General features: G+C 41.3%; 1 protein-coding gene across 1 annotated transcript in view; it reads right to left on the bottom strand.

Annotated features, from left to right (window-relative positions):
- Nucleotides 1–23,017, bottom strand: part of map2 (microtubule-associated protein 2) — a 349,408-nt gene that overhangs the window by 250,799 nt on the left and 75,592 nt on the right. The window lies entirely within an intron of this gene.

Below are 23,017 nucleotides of genomic sequence, written 5' to 3'. Positions count from 1 at the left end.
TTGGCAATAGGTCATTAACATGACTGGGTATAAAAAGAGCATCTTGGAGTGGCAGCGGCTCTCAGAAGTAAAGATGGGAAGAGGATCACCAATCCCCCTAATTCTGCGCCGACAAATAGTGGAGCAATATCAGAAAGGAGTTCGACAGTGTAAAATTGCAAAGAGTTTGAACATATCATCATCTACAGTGCATAATATCATCAAAAGATTCAGAGAATCTGGAAGAATCTCTGTGCGTAAGGGTCAAGGCCGGAAAACCATACTGGGTGCCCGTGATCTTTGGGCCCTTAGACGGCACTGCATCACATACAGGCATGCTTCTGTATTGGAAATCACAAAATGGGCTCAGGAATATTTCCAGAGAACATTATCTGTGAACACAATTCACCGTGCCATCCGCTGTTGCCAGCTAAAACTCTATAGTTCAAAGAAGAAGCCGTATCTAACCATGATCCAGAAGCGCAGACGTCTTCTCTGGGCCAAGGCTCATTTAAAATGGACTGTGGCAAAGTGGAAAACTGTTCTGTGGTCAGACGAATCAAAATTTGAAGTTCTTTATGGAAATCAGGGACGCCGTGTCATTCGGACTAAAGAGGAGAAGGACGACCCAAGTTGTTATCAGCGCTCAGTTCAGAAGCCTGCATCTCTGATGGTATGGGGTTGCATTAGTGCGTGTGGCATGGGCAGCTTACACATCTGGAAAGACACCATCAATGCTGAAAGGTATATCCAGGTTCTAGAGCAACATATGCTCCCATCCAGACGACGTCTCTTTCAGGGAAGACCTTGCATTTTCCAACATGACAATGCCAAACCACATACTGCATCAATTACAGCATCATGGCTGCGTAGAAGAAGGGTCCGGGTACTGAACTGGCCAGCCTGCAGTCCAGATCTTTCACCCATAGAAAACATTTGCCGCATCATAAAACGGAAGATACGACAAAAAAGACCTAAGACAGTTGAGCAACTAGAATCCTACATTAGACAAGAATGGGTTAACATTCCTATCCCTAAACTTGAGCAACTTGTCTCCTCAGTCCCCAGACGTTTACAGACTGTTGTAAAGAGAAAAGGGGATGTCTCACAGTGGGAAACATGGCCTTGTCCCAACTTTTTTGAGATGTGTTGTTGTCATGAAATTTAAAATCACCTAATTTTTCTCTTTAAATGATACATTTTCTCAGTTTAAACATTTGATATGTCATCTATGTTCTATTCTGAATAAAATATGGAATTTTGAAACTTCCACATCACTGCATTCCGTTTTTATTTACAATTTGTACTTTGTCCCAACTTTTTTGGAATCGGGGTTGTAGGTAAAAAAGGAAGAAAAGAATAGAAGAAGAAGAAGAAGAAGAAGAAGAAGAAGAAGAAGAAGTTCTGAAAGTTGTAAATTTACAAGAAAGCTCGTATATACTCAGATTGTCGAGTCATACATTTGTAAGGGGAAAAAAATCAGAAATCACTCTAACATCAAAAATTAGCTAATGATGCTTTGTTCAACATTCAATACATAATTTATACTGCAAGCTAAAATCCATAACTCTCATAACTTTATTTGCAAAAGATGGATATGTATACAGCGCTTAAATTTGGTGTTGCGATATATCAAATCCCAAACTTCAGCTGTGTACATAGTCCAGGATATAACAGACCAACATGATTATTCATACATGTGTGGTGTGTATTTTATGATGTAATGCTCCCATAACACACACTGTGGCCGTCTAGACAAGGGGCTCTTTCAGCAGGAGCCGTGTTGCCATCGTAAACAGCTCTGCCTCCTTTTTTAACACTTCTGACCCCCTAACCCCCACTTCTCTCTCTCTCTCTCTCTCTCTAACCACACACAGCCCTAACCACTGTCCCGTTCTAACTGCCAACACACTACAAAATGAAGAAAATGGCAGAAGGGTAAAGCAACACAAAAGGGAAGGCGAAGTGACACCGAGTACAGCGATTCTTCCAGAGAACTCTTTAGCCAAGAACCATCACATTGTGAGCCATGTGTGAAAGCTGGAAGGGTCAAAGGTCAGCCCCTGTGCTTGGTTTTCTGCTGCTGAGGGAAATAAAGCAGCAGTTCAACTTTGCATTTGAACTCTTCAGTCCTTCCCCCTCCCGCTTTTCTTTGCCATCCATCTGTCGAGCTTGTGGAGAAACTTAATCTTGTGCCCCATTCATGATTGTAGAATCCGTACACCTCATAACTCCGAACACTTATCATTACACTGCATGTTGGAAAATACTGATATTACTGAGTATTTGTTGGAGAAGTATGATGTTATCATTTGTTTGATGCAGAATACTGGTGCTGGTTGGTGTATATTCAGGGATGAGAATGAAAAATATTTAAAAAGTCTGAAAAAAGCCGGGGGTTTGGGGGCCGCAGGCACCCAGCGGGGCCCAGGGGGCGGGAGCTAACGATTTTTGGCTAATTTTTTACCCCAAAGACATTAATTTTATCAGCAAAAAGTTGCAATTTATTTGGAAATAAATTCCCCTTCTTGGTGGACTACCAAGTGAAAATGATTAATATGGTACAAGAGACTTGTTTTAAAATCAATTCACATTTGATGAGTTCAAAAAATCAATGCACCTTTTAATATAAACGAGCTCTACAGTATTATATTTCTGCATTTTAGCTATTCATGTCTTTGAATACTCCAATCCTTTAAAATGAAGTGCAAACCAGAAAAAAGTTCTATCATATAATTCTCTTAAGCTTTCTTCTGAAGTTATCATGCTAGCAGGAGGTCTTGCATATTAAGCAGGCAACATTCAACATCAATTATCACTTCCCTTTCAACTGTTGTGTGGACTAACTAGGTTTTATCTGGACAGGATGTTGTGTAATGTAATGCAGATACCATATGGCCAATTTGAAGATCAAGATGGTGATTTTGAATTAAAGAACAGGTATGTACAATTGGCATTACATATTGGAAAATTTTTTTTAAATCAAAAACTATAAGTTCATCTCAGCCTAAAAAATTTGGGCAGACGCTCCCACGTGGCACATGCCAGCAATCCCCCCCCCCCCCCCCCCCCCCCACACACACACACATACACACACACCATGGCACTGATTCGTGCGATATACATTATAAATATAATGAATCATTTAACAGGCAAAATAATTTTCGACCTACCTTTGTGTTTTTTGGTGTATATGTGAAGTTTGATAGTCCTCGCCCCTCTACTAGCGTAGTTTATCATGTCAGAACACAATGAGCAAAATACTTTTCCTGGGACGTCTATTTTCCGTATGTGATCACTGAGCTTCGTTGTGACAGTCTGCTTGTCGATCTCGACATTCAGTGTTCTTTCTAACCAAGCCCATCGAAAACAGTTCTTTATTCCTGCACCTTTATCAATCTCCCTCGCTCGATCGATGTTACAAATGCGTATCGTCAAACAGTGTGTACGGTCGGTGAACGGCGATTGCAAGCCACGCATGGAGAGCATGCGCACTTGTGTTTATACACTGCACGCGATGGGATTTCCCAAAAATTCTACCGCAAATAAGTCGAACATTGTCGCAAAAGTGAATGTTAATTACGACATGTTGAAAGACTTGAGTGTGTTAACCCGGAGCCCACCAAGAATCAAGACGTTATAAGGTGACCACAGATCGTTAACCATACCCCCCCCCCCCCCCCCCCCCCCGAAAATTTCTCAACGGATTTACATCGATCTCAAAAATGATTATTTTTGTCTGAAAAAGTCGGAAATCCGCCAATCGGCGGAAAATTCTCATCCCTGTATATTAGTATATGGTGGAGAATGAGGGAATTGTTAAAAAAGGTTGTGTATGGTGGTATTTGGACAATGATGGTGTTTACTGGTGTATGGCATAATAGTGTTTGTTTATTGGTATATAGTGGTCTTTGTTGGCTAATGATGCATTTATTGGTTTATGATGGTGTTTACTGGTGTATGGTGGTGTTTGTTGGACAATGATGGTGTTTACTGGTGTATGGTGGTGTGTTTTAGGACGTTATAGTGCTTGTTTATTGGTGTAAAGGTGGTGTTTGTTGGCCAATGATGCGTTTATTGGTGTATGGTGATGTTTTTTGGCTAATGATGCATTTATTGATGTATGGTGGTGTGTTTTGGAGAATTCTAGTGTTTCTTTATTGGTTTATGGTGGTGTTTGTTGGCTTAGGATGCATTTATTGGTGTATGGTGCTGTTTATTGGTGTATGGTGATGTTTGTTGGAGAACGATGTGCCTATCACTGTATGGTTGTGTGTTTTGGATAATTATAGTGTTTGTTTCTTGGTATAATGTGGTGTTTGTTGGAGAATGACAGTGTTTATTGGCATATGGTGATGTTTGTTGGAGAAGGATGTGTCCATCAGTGTATGGTGGTGTTTATTGGTGTATGGTGTTGTGTTTTGGAGAATTATAGTGTTTGTTGGTATATGGTGGTGTGTATTGGTGAATGTTAGTATATGTCTGTGAATCATATTGTTCATTTGCCTATGGCAGAGTTTGTTGGAGAGTGGTGGTGTTTATTGGTGTATTATGGTGTTTACTGGTGAATGGTGGTGCTTATTGGTGTATGCTGATGTTTGTTGAAGAATAACAGCATTTATCGGTGTATGGTGTTGTTTGTTGGAGAATAACGGCGCTTACTGGTGTCAGGTGGTGTTTACTGCAGAATAGCGGTGTTTATTGGTGTATGGTGTTGTCTGTTGAAGAATAATGGCATTTATTGGTGTTGGGGGGTGTTTATTGGAGAATAACAGCGTTGACTGGTGTATGGTGGTGTTTACTGCAGAATAATGGTGTTTGTGTTGTTTGTTGAAGAATAAATGTCTATCTGTGTATGGTGGAGTTTACTGGAGAATGATGCATTTATTTGGGTATAGTGGTGTTTGTTGGAGAATGATGGTGTTTATTGGTGTATCATGGTGTTTACTGGTAAATGGTGGTGTTTATTGGTGTATGGTGACGTTTGTTGAAGAATAGCAGCATTTATTGGTGTATGGTGTTGTTTGTTGGAGAATAACGGCGCTTACTGGTGCCAGGTGGTGTTTACTGCAGAATAGCGGTGTTTATTGGTGTATGGTGTTGTTTGGTGAAGAATAATGGCATTTATTGGGGTCGGGGGGGTGTTTATTGGAGAATAACAGTGTTGACTGGTGTATGGTGGTGGAGAATAACGGTGTTTATTGATGTATGGTGGTGTTTACCGCAGAATAACAGTGTTTGTGTTGTTTGTTGAAGAATAAATGTCATTTATTGGTGTTGGGATGTGTTTGTTGGAGAATAACAGTGTTTACTGGTGTATGGTGGTGTTTGTTGGATAATAAACAGTGTTTATTGGTGTATGGTGGCGTTTATTGGAGAATGACGGTGTTTACTGGTGTACTGTGGTGTTTATTTGTAAACCTTGGAGAATACTGATGTTTCTTGGTGTTTGAAGGATATTAGTGAATATTAGTGTTTGTTGAAGTTTGCTGGTATTATTTAGAGATGCACTGGTGCTCTTAGCAATGAAAGATGAACCCTGATCATTAGTAAAAGAAAAGTATGAGAATTAAAACTCGGGAAAACAAAGCATTTTAAACACCAGATTTGTAATTAAGTGATACAAAGAATATGTGGATAGCGAACATGCAGCCACAAATTTACAAAATAAGCTGCAGAAGTAAACTGTATAATGTGCTGTTAATTAAGGGTTATTAATGCCAGAGTCTGTCAAACGATGAGCCTAATGAGGCATGCAGTAAATACTTGGCTGAGGAACAAACATGTGAGTGAAGCGTAGGCTTAAGCACGTAGGAGGGAGTCTCTGTCTGCCAGAGCTGAATCCACACTCAGGCACCCTTCAAATCTACACTACAAAACACAAGTACTCCAAAATATCTCTTCTGCTTCCTGTCAGATGCCTGACACTAGGAGTAATAAACAAGCGGGCGCAGGCCTCTGCACGTTCCCACGAAACACAATGTCGTAGTCATGCTGCCAGAAGATTGTTGGGAGGCTCTGTTAACATTTCACCAACGCTTTGATATAACTGGCAGGGTGAGTGAACTCATGAAGCGGGGTGGAAACTGATGCCGTGTGTAACACTCAGCCGCAGAAGTGTATGGTGTGTTACAAATCACAGACCAACAGGAAATTTCACAGCTGTTCACAAACCTGCATAGAACCACAGCATGAATATGGAACAAACTCAACATACAGACTGAATATTCAGAGATCAAACTAGAGCTTTTCGAGTAAATTCAGAGAATTTAGTCAGAACTTTATCAACGTCAGGCTGGCAATGGATCCGGATCCGATCCTGAGAAAAGGTGGGAATACATCATAAACTCGAAGCCAGTCTATTACAAGGCACTATTCACACACCAGGCACTGATTTTACACCGAGGGGAAATTTGGCATAGGTACTAGCTTGTTTTGTGGATGTGAAAAGAAACCAGAGGAACCAACATGGACATAGGAAGAACAGAGGAAAGAAGCTCAGGACAAACACAGTGTTCAAACACCACCATTATCAATCAAACCCAAAAGAAATCATGGTCTTCTTCATGCAACATCAAAGAAACCCAGACATTTCACATTAAACACATTATGGATACCACAAATGCTTCCATAAAACACTATCAAGAATTATCTCAATCAAGCGCCAGCAAACACCCATACTCCTCCAACAAATACAAACCTCCATGAAACATCAACAAGTATCGACATCCTCCATTAAACACCATGACACCTTCATCAACCAGAGTTCTCCAGAAAATCTGAAGTAGACGACTAAAAAAAAGTAGTAGGTGGCTCTGGAATTTGCAGCGGTGAAGCCAATACTAGGGGAGTCTGGGGCATGCCCCCCCAGAAAATTTTGAAATTTACATGCCTTCTGGTGCATTCTCAGCAAATAAATTACTAACCATTTCCCTGTAAAATACTTGCAAAATGAGTATGAAATTTCCCTCCAGATGTGTTTGTGCGCTTAACTTTCCCACTTCCCCTCTGTAGTATGCTGCCTGGCTCGCTAATATAACTACGTGGTGTAGCATAACGACGCAGTAGCTCACACGGCCGTATCATGAGAAACCAGACTCGTTTATAATTAGCTAAGTCGTTCTTCATGAGAACAATTAGATCTTTATTTTTAGAAATTTAAAAAAATCCAAATTCCAATCCTCTCTATCAAACTCCATCGCCATGGAAAAGCATGGAATGGATAAGCATGGCCGTGTTGGGGGAATTTGGGTTAAAGTGTTGTATAACGTTACGACTGTGTGCTTCAGTGGCTTCCTGTCACTTCCTGCTGCAAGGCACTTGATGGACATTACACATAACCCCACCTATTACACACAAACAAAGTCCTTCATTAAAGCCAGCCAATACGAGCATCCTATGAGACAACACACACACACACACACACACACACACACACAACCAGCAGCGTCACTGTATCAATCAAATGCCTTCATCCTCACTCAGCATGACATTTGTTTTGAATTATTCATTAGGAGAATTGAATTGGGACTGGATAATGATCAGGGAACAAAGAAAGCACTCTCGAGATCTAAAGCTTTGCGATTAGAATCTAATTAAACGCTGATTTATTGTCACACACAGATGAATCTATTTGGATGATCAGGTCCTCACATCGACACACTCGCTGTTTCTGACTCACAAAGATTTAAAAAATAAATAAGCCAGGCAGTGTAGTCCATTTCTTTTTTCCTTTTCCCAGTCTGCTTCGTGTGTGTGTGTGTGTGTGTGTGTGTGTGTGTGTGTGTGTTTTGGACTGGTTTTGGCCCACTGACATGCTGACTAACTCCTTCCACTCTCTGAGCCTCTTACTGCCTTTATGAAGAGGTTCTTCTGCCCAGAGCCGTGGGCGGCCGAACCTCTGTTACCATGGCAACACACCCGGAGTCAGTTTCCATAGCAACCAATAATAGCATCGGAGAAGCCTTCAGGGACATTAGAAATGACAGTGAAGAGAAAAGAAGAGAAGAGATAGAGAAAGGTAGCGAGACAAAGAAAGAAAGAAAGAAAGAAAGAAAGAAAGAAAGAAAGAAAGAAAGAAAGAAAGAAAGAAAGATATTGAGACTAAAAAGAGAGAAGATAAACTATACAAAGATTTAGGGTTAGAGACAAAGTGATGAAAAGATAAAATGAAAGTGAGAATGGGAAAGAAAGAAAGAAAGAAAGAAAGAAAGAAAGAAAGAAAGAAAGAAAGAAAGAAAGAAAGAAAGAAAGAAAGAAAGAAAGAAAGATATTGTATTGACAGAGAGATTTGTGTGTGTGTGTGTGTAGATACACTCCACATGCTGTGATGCTGCAGGTTTTGTTCCTCCACTGGAATCAGCAATATTTCTCTCCCACACACTGCTCTATGACTGTGCACACACCATACAGCTTTCTGTGAAATCTTTCTCTCTCTCACACACACACACACACACACACACACACACACACACACTACTGCAGCAAAAACATTTCTTACCTTCTTATCTGGGCAGTGTGAACAGTCTCGTCTGGCTCCTACGCTTATTTACACTACAGTGTGTGTGTAGTAACACTATAGAAAACCATAACACTCTATAGCAGTACACACACACACACACACACACACACACACACACACACACACACACAGCCAGCTAACGTCAGCATATTAATGACACTTTGTTAATCCGCTTCTTCACAATGCCTTTTTGATCCGTGTGAACGCGTGTTCTTAATGTTCCACATTTTTACAGCTTCCTAAAGTTTGGATTATTTATAAGAGGACAAGAAGACAAGGGGACATGATCTAACCTGGGATAAGAAGTTGTGTCTATGCTAGATATTTTTTTCGTTTGTTTCATTTTTCCATATTACCCAGTAGACAAATTCAGTAGGCTAGAAATCACGCATATAAATATAGCATTTGCTTCTTGGTGGTGAGAAGAGAAGAGAAGAGAAGAGAAGAGAAGAGAAGAGAAGAGAAGAGAAGAGAAGAGAAGAGAAGAGAAGAGAAGAGAAGAATAAAATGCATGAAAAAATAGAGAAACAGAAATCAGTGAAAGGATGAAAGGGAGTGAGAATGGGAAAAGAAAGAAAGAAAGAAAGAAAGAAAGAAAGAAAGAAAGAAAGAAAGAAAGAAAGAATGTTGAGGAAAAACAAAGGAAAAGGACAGAGGATAGAGAGACAAATAGAAAAGTAGAGAGAAATGGCAAAAGAAAAAGAGGGAAACAAGAGAAGAGGAGAAATAAAGTATAGACAAAAAAGAAACAAAGCAGTAACAGGATAAAAGAGAGGAAAAGAAAGAAAGAAAGAAAGAAAGAAAGAAAGAAAGAAAGAAAGAAAGAAAGAAAGAAAGAAAGAAAGAAAGAAATTACAGACAGTAAAAAAGGAAGCTAAAAAGAGGAAAAAGTGACAAAAAGATAAAATGGGTCGTTAGAATGGGAAATATAATAGCAGAAGAAAGAAAGAAAGAAAGAAAGAAAGAAAGAAAGAAAGAAAGAAAGAAAGAAAGAAAGAAAGAGCAGAGAAGAGAAAAATGTATAGAAAAAGAAAGGATAAAAGGGAGTGAGAATGGGAAGAGAAAGAAAGAAAGAAAGAAAGAAAGAAAGAAAGAAAGAAAGAAAGAAAGAAAGAAAGAAAGAGCAGAGAAGAGAAAAATGTATAGAAAAAAGACAAAAAGAGAAAGGATACAAGGGAGGGAGAATGGGAAAGAAAAAAGAAAGAATAGCAGAGAAGAAAAATAGAAAAAATTAAAAAGAGAAAGGATAAAAGGGAGGGAGAAAGAAAGAAAGAAAGAAAGAAAGAAAGAAAGAAAGAAAGAAAGAAAGAAAGAAAGAAAGAAAGAAAGAAAGAAATTGAGGAAAAACCAAAGGAAAAGGACAGAGGATAGACAGACAAATAGAAAAGAAGAGGGAAATGACAAAAGAAAAAGGGGAAACAAGAGAAATGAAGAGAAATAAGTATAGACAAAAGAGAAAGAGAAAGCAGTGACAGGATAAAAGGAAGGGAGAGTGAGAAAGAAAGAAAGAAAGAAAGAAAGAAAGAAAGAAAGAAAGAAAGAAAGAAAGAAAGAAAGAAAGAAAATGGACAGAAAAAAGAGAAATGGAGAGAAAGTATAAAAGGGAAGGAGAATGGGAAGAGAAAGAAAGAAGTAACTGTTGCACTTTGACTCGTCAGGTAAATTAACGTACACGGACGACAGACGAACTTTTCAGAAACAGAAACGAAGAGATTTGTGGAAACACTGATAAAGCAATGCAGCGCAAAGTTGTTCTCTAACTGCTGCTAACATTACAGAGAGATGCGAGCTCACACTCGAACATTCACCAGTGACTTTCGGACTTATCACGGGCACAAACACAGCCATGTTAAGTTAAGCTCCACAGTTATGGAACAGCCTTCCAAGTAGTGTTCGGGAATCAGACACAGTCTCAGCGTTTAAGTCTCGGCTGAAAACATATCTGTTTAGTCGAGCCTTGTGTTAATGGTGTTTATGAGGTAAAGGTGTAGATCTGGAGGATCCTCAGACAGAGTGTTTTGGTAAACTGGGATGTATGGATGCTGTCAGTCCCCACTCGCTTGCTCACTCGAGTTTGTTGACGGTGTAGTGGCTGCTGCTTTATGTCCCGGGGCTCCCTCATGCCTGTGTTACCTTCTGGCTCTCCCCTTTTAGTTATGCTGTCAGAGTTAGTTGCCGGAGTCCCTGCTTGTACTCAGCACAAAACGTATACTGTTCCTACTTATTCAGGTGACATTGGGCATACCTAACAACCTGTGTCCCCCCCCCCCCAATCTGTCCCTCTGAGTTACATGTCGGTCCTGGGATCAAGATGCTGACCGCTTCTGCTCCTCGAACCTGCCTGATCCATCCTGGTGCCCTCCGTCTGGTTGGAGTCTCATTGCATCGCTCCTGTAGAGGACAGCCCCATGTGGACAGTTGGGGGTCGCGCCTGGAGGACGCTCTGGACTCTTGCAGTGGTGCTTTTGTGGCTGGGGACTGCAGTTGACTTGCTGACTTTGGAACTACGGTTGTCGTGAACGGTTTTGCACTCGGGTTTCCGTCGGTGGGGGGTTTATAGCATCAACGAAGCTGACTTTATATTAGGACTGTTGATGTTATAGTCACGCTGTCTGTTGTTGCCCAAATGACGATGGGTTCCCTTTTGAGTCTGGTTTCTCTCGAAGTTTCTTCCTCATGTCGTCTGAGGGAGTTTTTCCTTGCCACCGTTGCCACAGGCTTGCTCATTGGGGATAGATTAGGGATAAAATTACCTCATATTTTAAGCCGTTCAAATTCTGTAAAGCTGCTTTGCGACAATGTTTATTGTTAAAAGCGCTATACAAATAAACTTGACTTGACTTGACATGTTCTACATCGACAACTAACACGCTTCATGTTTACATTAGAGCAGACATTGTCTCAGTTTTATGCAAATTACTTATAAGATATTTTCTGTATGGAAATGAAATGGCAAATCTGAGTTGTATTCAGTGGGGACAAGTCTTCCAGTGTGGGTTTGTTCTTTCCTCACTTCTCAACTGTCCCAGGAAAATGAAAAGCTCCCCAACATGTTCTGTCTTCGCTGGCGTTCTTCGAGGTCCTAAGTGTCAGGCTACATTTGACCCAGAGTGTTTCAGATGAGCTCCACTCACTGTTCTTCCACAGGAGACCCCCCCCCCCCCCCAAACCTCTGGAACACACATGTTGATAACCATAGCCAGGAAACCACACTCAGCATGTCACAGATCCACTGGCAGAACAACGTGAAATGTCTTTACCAGGATACAAAACAAATGGGGTTGGTTTGAGTCACAAAGCTTTGTAACTGCTTTAAGGGACAAAATTGTTTTAAAGCTTTCAAGTCCCACATTAAAAAAAAATAAATTTTTCTTGGTAACTGGGAAAAAAAATAAAGAAAAATTAGCATAAACACAGCATCAAAAATGATTCCGTTTCATTAGGCATAACATCCTGTGTTCGTATTAGAAGGTTATGAGTCACGAATGCCCACAGATTTATTTTTTTTTCTTGGGGTCTATCGAGAGTGCTGTTTCTCAGGCCTTCACTGTCCAACTTTTGGAGTCTTGATGACAAATCATGAGAAAATCAAGTCCAAAAATAAAAACATCGAAGATAGGGTATAAGTTATAACTTAACATTAAACACTGACCCGACTGTCCAGAACCTTCACTCTCAGTTCAAAGCTAATCTATTATTTTAAAAAAAGAGAGAGAGAGAGAGAGAAAATGTTCCTATAAACAGAAAAAGCATATTTTGACCCAGCTCCAAGCGTCTCTGGTTTGATCCTGAGTTTGGGTTCCTGATTGTCTGGAGTTCCACATGTTCTCTCTGTGTTCATGTGGGTTCTCTGGTTTCCTTCCATTTCTCAAAACCATGGATTGGTTCTGCTAAATTGCCTCTAGGTTGGAATGGACTGGCTCATCCAGAGTATTCCTGCTTCACTCTGAGGAAGTTCAGAGGATATTCTCCAGATCCACAGACACCCTGATCAGGACTGTTTTAATTTAGCAACAATGAGACATTTAGACTTTACTGGACAATGCTAGACTTCTGCACGGGAGCCTAAAACAAGGCCAGCTGGCAATTATAGTTTTATGTTTGATTTTCCCAACAAAACATGGATTTTTGGCGGCACGGTGGTGCAGTGGTTAGCACTGTTGCCTCACAGCAAGAAAGTTCTGGGTACAAGCCCTGTGGCCAACTGGGGCCTTTCTGTGAGGAGTTTGCATGTTCTCCTCATGCCTGCATGAGTTTCTGGTGGGTTCTCTGGTTTCCTCCCACAGTCCAAAGACATGCAAGTTTGTTCAACTGGCTACTCTAAGGCCAAGTTTACATTAGACCGTATCTGTCTCGTTTTCTTCGCGGATGCACTGTCCGTTTACATTAAACCGCCTGGAAACGCCGGGAAACGGGAATCCGCCAGGGTCCACGTATTCAATCCAGATCGTGTCTGGTCCGGTGCTGTGTAAACATTGAGAATACGCGGATACGCTGTGCTGAGCTCTAGCTGGCGTCGTCATTGGACAACGTCACTGTGACATCCACCTTCCTGATTCGCTGGCGTTGGTCATGTGACGCGACTGCTGAAAAACGGCGCGGACTTCCGCCTTGTATCACCTTTCATTAAAGAGTATAAAAGTATGAAAATACTGCAAATACTGATGCAAATACTGCCCATTGTGTAGTTATGATTGTCTTTAGGCTTGCCATCCTTCCACTTGCAAGTGGTAAGTGATATGCGCTGGGATCACACACACAGCGGCTCAGTCCCGAATCACTGCTCGTGCGCTTCACTCGCGCGCTCTGTGAGCTGCGCAGGGCCGGAGTGCGCACCCTCCAGAGGGCACTCGCTGTTCAGGGCGGAGTGATTTGGAGCGCAGGATGCCTGCGGAGCCGAGCGTATCCGTGTATTGGCGTTGCTGTGTGCACGTGAATCGTGTATTGGTGTTGCTGTGTGCACGCTAATCGTTTTAAAAACGTTAATCTGATGATCCGCTGATACGGTCTAATGTAAACCCCACCTAAATTGCCCATAGGTGTGAATGGCTATCTGTGATGGATTGATGATCCATCCAGGGTCGACCCTGCCTCTTGTCTGATGTCAGCTGGGACTGGCTCCTGCAACCCGTGATGGATAAGTGGTATAGAAAATGAAATGAACACAGATTACGAAAGAAGTCATTACGCATCTATAAGCTGGATCACACACTATATGACTGGGCTGAAATATTTACTATAGCCACTTGTACTTTGTTTGTTCTGCTAACTTATTTCTAACTCTTTTGCATAACGTTGACAAAATCTTAATTCCACAGTGGAGTTGCAGGATTGATTGCATGGGAAATTAATGGTCAGCTGTTGTTGCTTGATGGTCAGAACTTAGGGTCAGAGTAAGAATACTGATCCAGCATCAGTTCATCTTGTCCATATAAAAGCTTTCTGTACACTGTATAAGCAAGGTTATTGCTGGCACTCATCATTAACATACATAATCCATCAGTGACGAAAAGAAAATTACTAGTAGTCGTCACAGTGACGAATGTACAGTGGTATGCAAAAGTTTGGGTACCCCTGGTCAAATTACTGTTACTGTGAGCAGTTAAGCAAGTTGAAGATGAAATGATCTCCAAAAGGCATAAAGTTAAAGATGACTCATTCCCTTTCTATTTTAAGCAAAAACAATTTTTTTTTTTTTTTTTTTATCTTTTACATTTTCAAAATGACAAAAAAAAGAAAAGGGCCTGAAGCAAAAGTTTGGGCACCTGGCATGGTCAGTACTTAGTAACACCCCCTTTGGCAAGTATCACAGCTTGTAAACACTTTTTGTAGCCAGCTAATAATCTTTCAGTTCTTACCTGGGGGATTTTCGTGCATTCATCCTTGCAAAAGGCTTCCAGTTCTACAAGTTTCTTGGGCTGTCTTGCATGCACTGCTCTTTTGAGATCTATCCACAGATTTTCAATGATGTTTAGGTCAGGGGACTGTGAGGGCCAGGGCAAAACCTTCAGCTTGTGCCTCTTGAGGGATTCCATTGTAGATTTTGAGGTGTGGTTTGGATCATCGTCTTATTGTAGGACCCGTCCTCTTTTTAACTTCAACTTTTTTACAGATGGTGTGATGTTCACTTCCAGAATTTGCTGGTATTTATTCGAATCCATGCTTCCCTCGACCAATGAAATGTGCCCTGTGCCACTGGGCGCAACACAACCCCAAAGCATGATTGATCCACACCCATGCTTCAGAGTTGGAGAGGTGTTCTTTTCCTGGAATCTGGCACCCTTTTTTCTCCAAACATACATTTGCATATTGTGGCCAAAAAGTTATATTTTGATTTCATCAGTCCACAGGACTTGTTTCCAAAATGCATCAGGCTTATTTAGATGTTCATTTGCAAACTTCAGACGCTGAATTTTGTGGCTCGGACGCAGGAAAGGTTTTCTTCTGATGACTCTCCCATGAAGGTCATATTTATTCAGGTGTCGCTGCATAGTAGAACAGTGCACCACCACTCCAGGGTCTGCTAAATCTTTCTGAAGGTCTTTTGCAGTCAAACAGGGGTTTTTATTTGCCTTTCTAGCAATCCAACGAGCAGTTCTTTCACAAAGTTTTCTTCATCTTCCAGACCTCACCTTGATCTCCACTGTTTCTGTTAACTGCCATTTCTTAATAACATTACAATCTGAGGAAACAGCTACCTGAAAACACTTTGCTATGTTCTTGTAGCCTTCTCCTGCTTTGTGAGCATCAATTATTTTATTATTCAGAATGCGAGGGAGTTGCTTAGAGGAGCCACTGATTTTAGGGACAAGTTTGAGGAGTCAGAGAATTTATACAGCTTTGAAATCTGCATCATCTGACCTTTCCTAACGAAGAATTTGAACAAGCCACAGCTCAATAAGCTAATTAAGGTCTGGAACCTTGGTAAAAGTTACCTGAGAACTCAAATGTATTGGGGTGCCCAAACTTTTGCATGGTGTTCCTTTTCTTTTTTCACTCTCCAATTGTACAAAACAAAAATAATACACAAATCTTTCAGAAAACGCTGAAAAGAAATGTGTCGTCTTCACCTTTATGCCTTTTGGTGATCAGTTCATCTTCTGCTCACTATTCACAGTAACAGACATTTTCAGTAAGGGTGCCCAAACTTTTGCATGCCACTGTGTTTGTCATCATTATCATAAGTCATCTTTTCTAGAAATCCCTCCACAAATCCCTCTGCTTGCCGAAATCCAACTGCAGTGAAGAGACTGTGAGAAGCCAGAGTGTAAACAATGAGCACGTGCTTGGGACCAATAAAAATTCATGATACATAATGACCAAATGAGCGCCAAGCTCAGTAAGTAAAAAATACTCAGAGACCCTACCGTCCCCCAGCACATCGGACAGTGTCAGTAATACAGGGGTCGGTAAAAAACACTTGGAGCCCCTACCATCCCCGAGCACACTGGACAGTGTCAGTAATACAGGGGTCAGTAAAAAACGCCAAAGTAAAAGTGCTGTCAGCTGGCAAGCGACTGAAGGGAGCTCTGTTTCGGGGCGTGTTGAGTCCCTGTGGTGAACGTATGATATAAAACGCTGTGCCATTCTGTGTTTGGTTTGTAAATTGATGGGAAATTCAGATTCCTTCACTGTTGACTGTTCCAAGATTCTTCTAGACTTTGTTCAATTGTAAGTCATGTTTTGTATTGAAGTTAAAGGTAAGGGGAGTCCTAATACAGGCAAAGTGCAGAATAAACAAGAAATAGTGAAAAATACTTCTTCCACTTGATTTTTCAAGGAAAAAAAATGGAGAATATTTTTCAGAACCCAGGGGGAACGCTGTAGAAGTAATGTAACCATGGCAACACTCTTACTAGTCCAGTAGGAGCTAATATCAGCTAACTAACTAGTCTAGCTTGATCTCTAGTGGGATGCCATATCAAGTACTGGTGAATAACATCCATGAAATGTATCAGTCAGGATTTAGACCTCATCATAGCACAGAGACAGCTCTGGTTAAAGTAGTAAACGACCTACTGTTGGCGTCTGATCAGGGCTGTGTCTCACTGCTTGTGTTGCTTGACCTTAGTGCAGCACTTGATACCACTGATCATTCCAATCTTCTGGATAGACTAGAAAATGTTGTGGGAGTTAAGGGAACGTCCCTCTCCTGGCTCAGGTCTTATTTAACTGATCGCTATCAGTATGTTGATGTAAATGGTGATTTTTCTAGACATACTGAGGTAAAGTTTGGTGTTCCACAAGGTTCTGTCTTGGGTCCACTGCTTTTTTATTTATATATGTTACCTCTGGGTGATATTAATCGTAAACATTGTATTAGTTTGCACTGTTATGCTGATGACACACAGTTGGATGTTTCTGCAAAACCAGATGAGAGACACCAGCTTTATAGAATTGAGGAATGTGTGAAGGACATTAGACACTGGATGCTTATTAACTTCCTTCTGCTTAACTCTGACAAGACTGAAGTACTTGTACTCGGACCACATGCAGCTAGAAGTAAGTTTTCTGATTACGCAGTAACTCTGGATGGCCTTTCTGTTTCTTCAAGTGCAGCAGTAAAAGACCTCGGAGTGATAATTGACCCCAGTCTTTCATTTGAAACTCACATTGATAACATCACCCGGACAGCTTTCTTTCATCTCAGAAATATTGCTGAGAAAAGAAATGTAATGTCACTACACAACGCAGAAAAATTAGTTCATGCTTTCGTTACCTCCAGGTTGGATTATTGTAATGCCTTACTGTCTGGATGTTCCAATAAGTGCATAAAAAAGCTCCAGTTAGTTCAAAATGCAGCAGCAAGAGTCCTTACTAGAACTAGAAAATATGACCACATCACCCCTGTCTTATCCACACTGCATTGGCTCCCAATCAAATTTCGTATTGAATATAAAATACTACTATTGACCTTTAAAGCACTGAATGGTCTCGCACTACAGTACTTGAGCGACCTTCTGGTCCTGTATGACCTGCCACGCCTACTTACAGTGGTGCTTGAAAGTTTGTGAACCCTTTAGAATTTTCTATATTTCTGCATAAATATGACCTAAAACATCATCAGATTTTCACACAAGTCCTAAAAGTAGATAAAGAGAATCCAGTTCAACAAATGGGACAAAAATATTATACTTGGTCATTTATTTATTGAGGAAAATGATCCAATATTACATATCTGTGAGTGGCAAAAGTATGTGAACCTTTGCTTTCAGTATCTGGTGTGACCCCCTTGTACAGCAATAACTGCAACTAAACATTCCCGGTAACTGTTGATCAGTCCTGCACACTGGCTTGGAGGAATTTTAGCCTATTCCTCCGTACAGAACAGCTTCAGCTCTGGGATGTTGGTGGGTTTCCTCACATGAACTGCTCGCTTCAGGTCCTTCCACAACATTTCCATTGGATTAAGGTCAGGACTTTGACTTGGCCATTCCAAAACATTAACTTTATTCTTCTTTAACCATTCTTCGGTAGAACGACTTGTGTGCTTAGGGTTGTTGTCTTGCTGCATGACCCACCTTCTCTTGAGATTCAGTTCATGGACAGATGTCCTGACATTTTCCTTTAGAATTCGCTGGTATAATTCAGAATTCATTGTTCCATCAATGATGGCAAGCCGTCCTGGCCCAGATGCAGCAAAACAGGCCCAAACCATGATACCACCACCACCATGTTTCACAGATGGGATAAGGTTCTTATGCTGGAATGCAGTGTTTTCCTTTCTCCAAACATAACGCTTCTCATTTAAACCAAAAAGTTCTATTTTGGTCTCATCCATCCACAAAACATTTTTCCAATAGCCTTCTGGCTTGTCCACGTGATCTTTCGCAAAGTGCAGATGAGCAGCAATGTTCTTTTTGGAGAGCAGTGGCTTTCTCCTTACAACCCTGCCATGCACACCATTGTTGTTCAGTGTTCTCCTGATGGTGGACTCATGAACATTAACATTAGCCAATGTGAGAGAGGCCTTCAGTTGCTTAGAAGTTACCCTCTTGGAGTGATCTTTGTTGGTCGACCACTCCTGGGGAGGGTAACAGTGGTCTTGAATTTCCTCCATTTGTACACAATCTGTCTGACTGTGGATTGGTGGAGTCCAAACTCTTTAGAGATGGTTTTGTAACCTTTTCCAGCCTGATGAGCATCAACAAACACTTTTTCTGAGGTCCTCAGAAATCTGCTTTGTTCGTGCCATGATACACTTCCACAAACATGTGTTGTGAAGATCAGACTTTGATAGATCCCTGTTCTTTAAATAAAACAGGGTGCCCACTCACACCTGATTGTCATCCCATTGACTGGAAACACCTGACTCTAATTTCATCTTCAGATTAACTGCTAATCCTAGAGGTTCACATACTTTTGCCACTCACAGATATGTAATATTGGATCATTTTCCTCAATAAATAAATGACCAAGTATAATATGTTTGCCTCATTTGTTTAACTGGGTTCTCTTTATCTACTTTTAGGACTTGTGTGAAAATCTGATGATGTTTTAGGTCATATTTATGCAGGAATATAGAAAATTCTAAAGGGTTGACAAACTTTCAAGCACCACTGTAGATCAAAAGGTGCAGGCTATCTGCTGGTACCTTGTATAGTGAAGGCTACATTAGGGGTCAGAGCCTTTTCTTACAAAGCCCCACAGTTATGGAACAGCCTTCCAAGTAGTGTTCGGGAATCAGACACAGTCTCAGCGTTTAAGTCTCGGCTGAAAACATATCTGTTTAGTCAAGCCTTTTGTTAATGGTGTTTATGAGGTAAAGGTGTAGATCTGGAGGGTCCTCAGACAGAGTTTTTTGGTAAACTGGGATGTATGGACGCTGTCAGTCCCTCATTCGCTTGCTCACTCGAGTTTGTTGATGGTGTAGTGGCTGCTGCTTTATGTCCCGGGGCTCCCTCATGCCTGTGTTACCTTCTGGCTCTCCCCTTTTAGTTATGCTGTCAGAGTTAGTTTTGCCGGAGTCCCTGCTTGTACTCAGCACAAAATGTATACTGTTCCTACTTATTCAGGTGACATTGGGCATACCTAACAACCTGTGTTTTCTCTCCCCCCCCAAAATCTGTCCCTCTGAGTTACATGTTGGTCCTGAGATCAAGATGCTGACCGCTTCTGCTCTCTCGGACCTGCCTGATCCATACTAGTGACCTATGTCTGGTTGGAGTCTCATCACATCGCTCCTGTGTAGGACGGACCCATATGGACAGTTGAAAGTCACATTTGGAAGACGCTCTGGACTCTTACAGTAATGCTTTTATGGCTGAGGACTACAGTTGACTTGCTAACTTTAGGACTGCAGTTGTCATGAACAGTTTTGCACTCGAGTTTCCATCAATGAAGAGTTTATAACATCAACGAAACTGACTTCATGTTAAGACTGTTAAAAATGTTATAATCACGTTGTCTGTTATCACCCAAATGAGGATGGGTTCCCTTTTGAGTCTGGTTCCTCTCGAGGTTTCTTCCTCATGTCGTCTGAGGGAGTTTTTCCTTGCCACTGTCGCCACGGGCTTGCTCATTGGGGATCAATTAGGGATAAAATTGGCTCATGTCTTGGGTCATTCAGATTCTGTAACGCTGCTTTGGGACAATGTCTATTGTTAAAAGCGCTATACAAACAAACTCGACTTGACTTGACTTGAATGTCACGAAAATAGACACCGCGTTATTATCAGTTGTACTGCAATGCTGGAATATTGGAAATGAAATATTTTCCATTCTACATGTCGCACACATCCTCAGGTTTATCCACTAACTAGACACGTTTCACCAACACTTTGTTCTCCATGTTGTTGTTGTTTTTCTCATTTAACCCCTAACTTAAGACCTGATCGGTTGAGAGGTCAAAACAGGCTTGAAGTCACTGTGATTTTATGAAAAGGTGGAACTTTTTTCAAGTTTGGAACATATTCCGTTAACAAAAACAGAGATAGAAGTGCTTTTTAAATGTAGACGCATTCCTTCCAGCTTGCTGCTACTTCGAATCAGATTAAATGTAAAATGTGTACTGGTGGTTGAGGAAAAATAATGTATGAAATCACACTTATTCAGCAATGAGATGATTCCAGATAAACCAAAGACCAGCATTATTGAGCATGTACCAGCATTACATCTTTTTTGTCATGGGCCAAAGCTCTAGTCATCAACACAAAACCATTTCTACATTTGTCAGTGTTCATTCCTTCTAAAATGGTTCAACTGAGCAACAGATTTTGAGTTAGAAGGTTCGATAAATCATAAAATATACTGCACATGGATCCAACTCGGGTGGCACGGTGGTGTAGTGGTTAGCGCTGTCGCCTCACAGCAAGAAGGTCTGGGTTTGAGCCCCGGGGCCGGCGAGGGCCTTTCTGTGTGGAGTTTGCATGTTCTCCCCGTGTCCCCGTGGGTTTCCTCCAGGTGCTCCGGTTTCCCCCACAGTCCAAAGACATGCAGGTTAGGTTAACTGGTGACTCTAAATTGAGCGTAGGTGTGAATGTGAGTGTGAATGGTTGTCTGTGTCTATGTGTCAGCCCTGTGATGACCTGGCGACTTGTCCAGGGTGTACCCTGCCTTTCGCCCGTAGTCAGCTGGGATAGGCTCCAGCTTGCCTGTGACCCTGTAGAACAGGATAAAGCGGCTAGAGATAATGAGATGAGATGGATCCAACTCCAACAGCTTAGTGATCGTACGATCTTAAATATACAGTAAAACATGAAAGACAGGGAGATACGGTGCAGGCTAAAGTCGTGTAGTGGATACATAAGTGGAATGGAATGTAGATTATATCTGTGGTAAATCTTACTAATCCCATTGTGCTGCTATCTCTTGAATCTCTCCAGACTTGCATTTTAACCGAGACGCAAAGACTCCGAGGTTATTTTTTTCCACCGCCCATATTTTTCATTCGTTTTTTTTCCCCTCGCTCTGTGTCTGATTCTGCTTTGAAAAGATGTTTTCTTAGAGCTTTGACGGGCATCTGTCCAATACGTAACCAAAATATCTTGACAAAAGATTTGACTGGTTCTCATGGACACTAAAATTAGGGTATAAATGTTCACATCCATTCAGGATCACACATTGATATTTTTCTATCTGCCCATAAACTGTATTGTTCTATCTGCCCTGAAACTGCCTTCCATTTCCAAGTCTGTCCCTGAACATGCTTTGTCAGCATTGGTTAAATATAGGAGCTGGCAGGAGGAGAGACGTCTTTCCAAAGCTTTTCTATCCTCAAAGCGTTTTGGCTTGACAGCAAGTGATGCCTAAAGAAACGTGGCTGAGTCAGTCACAACAGAAGGTCTCTTTTTTCCCTATGGAGTAAAGTACGTGAAGGCAAAGCAAAGAGGAATGGTTAGCGGCTTTACGCAACAGACAAGCAGAGCTTTCTTCAAGAATTTTGCATCAAAATACTGCTTCGAAATCATTCCTCTAAAGTGAAGCCAGGATTTACTGATCTTTAATCGACTTCAAAATATACCATAATCCAAATTATTATACATACAGGACACTTTCGATGGAATAAAAACATGTATTTTATTCCCTTCTAGCGGGTTTCATTCATTTGGTTCGATAGCATGCAATATTGTTAGCGTATCGCTCATCCTACATGTATTACATCACTCTACCCAATGGAGAATGAGCATTGAATATGGTTTTCGATATTGCATGGTTGTCAAGACAACATGACATCACATCAGAGACATAAAACCTCCGCACTAGTGAGTGACTGTGACAATTTGTAAACAAACATGGCCGCCAGGTTTGCTTTGTTAAATACGGAAGATTTTGAAAGAGAAAGACATGGTGAACACCCGAAAGGAATGTGTATGCATAATAATAATAATAATAATAATTACTGGGCGGCACGGTGGTGTAGTGGTTAGCGCTGTCGCCTCACAGCAAGAAGGTCCTGGGTTCGAGCCCCGTGGCCGGCGAGGGCCTTTCTGTGTGGAGTTTGCATGTTCTCCCCGTGTCCGCGTGGGTTTCCTCCGGGTGCTCCGGTTTCCCCCACAGTCCAAAGACATGCAGGTTAGGTTAACTGGTGACTCTAAATTGACCGTAGGTGTGAATGTGAGTGTGAATGGTTGTCTGTGTCTATGTGTCGGCCCTGTGATGACCTGGCGACTTGTCCAGGGTGTACCCCGCCTTTCGCCCGTAGTCAGCTGGGATAGGCTCCAGCTCGCCTGCGACCCTGTAGAAGGATAAAGCGGCTAGAGATAATGAGATGAGATGAGATAAATACTGGCTGGCTTTTTTTTGTGGTATATCAGATATATTCCATTCAGCTATCATCATGGTAGCTGAATGGAATATATCTGATATACCACTCAACACCCACCAATATTATTTAATTATACCACAACACTGTTGAGTTATGGAATCTGATTGGTCAGAAGGCACTGTTTCATTTTCTATAACAGTACGGCTTTGGTCAAATAATTATGAATTATATTAATGCGTTTGTTGTAATACCTCCTAGTTTCTATAGTAACATCACATTCCAGGGTTCTAACTAGACTAAAATATCAGCGT

Source organism: Neoarius graeffei, chromosome 9, assembly GCF_027579695.1.
Source record: "Neoarius graeffei isolate fNeoGra1 chromosome 9, fNeoGra1.pri, whole genome shotgun sequence".
Lineage (NCBI taxonomy): Eukaryota > Metazoa > Chordata > Actinopteri > Siluriformes > Ariidae > Neoarius > Neoarius graeffei.
This window is presented reverse-complemented; position numbering and strand designations above follow the sequence as displayed.